Here is an 879-nt window from a genome sequence, read left to right on the forward strand (position 1 = left end):
TGTGTGTGTGTGTGTGTGTGTGTGTGTGTGTGTGTGTGTGTATGTGTGTTTATGTATGTATGTATGCATGTATGTATGAATATGTTTGTGCGTCTGTGTTTGTCCTCCCCAACATCGCTTGACAACCGATGCTGGTGTGTTTGTGTCTGCGTATCTTAGCGGTTCGACCCAAGACACCGACAAAATAAGTACTAGGCTCACAAAGAATAAGTCCTGGTGTCGATTTGCTCGACTGAAGGCTGTTCTTCAACATGGCCGCAGTCAAATGACTGGAACAAGTAAACGAATAAAAGAATAATGTCTTGAATGGACATAACTCCCCTCCTTTAAATGGCTAGTTGTAAATTTCATTTGTCACCTTCAATAAATTATGGCCATCACATTATACTAAACTGTTCCTTAATTTTTTTTTCTTTTCTAACCACAGAATTCCATCCATGGCGCACATCACCGTTTCTCCCACCCCTCTTTTCTTAGAACGTCACCCATCAACAGTAGGATACGCTGGTGAGGTTTTATGGCTATTGATCGGGCTATAAAATTCAGTCAAATGGCACACGTACACTCCCATATACATACATACATATACACGTATATCCTTGTATGTGCACGTACATATCCGTATACTCATACACATAGCAGAAGGCACTAACACACGGACGCAAGTAAGGCGCGCGCTTTCTCTTCTTCACACGTATATGTGATGTGAATTAAAGTATCTTGTTCCATTTCATGCTCATTTTATATCTATAGATACACACAGACACACAAACACACACACACACACACACACAAATTTTACTTGTTTCAGTCATTTGATAGCGGCCATGCTGGGGTACATCCTTGAAATATTTTAGTCGAACAAACCCCATCCTTTTG

This window comes from Octopus bimaculoides, chromosome 17, assembly GCF_001194135.2.
Source record: "Octopus bimaculoides isolate UCB-OBI-ISO-001 chromosome 17, ASM119413v2, whole genome shotgun sequence".
NCBI classification, from domain to species: Eukaryota; Metazoa; Mollusca; class Cephalopoda; order Octopoda; family Octopodidae; genus Octopus; species Octopus bimaculoides.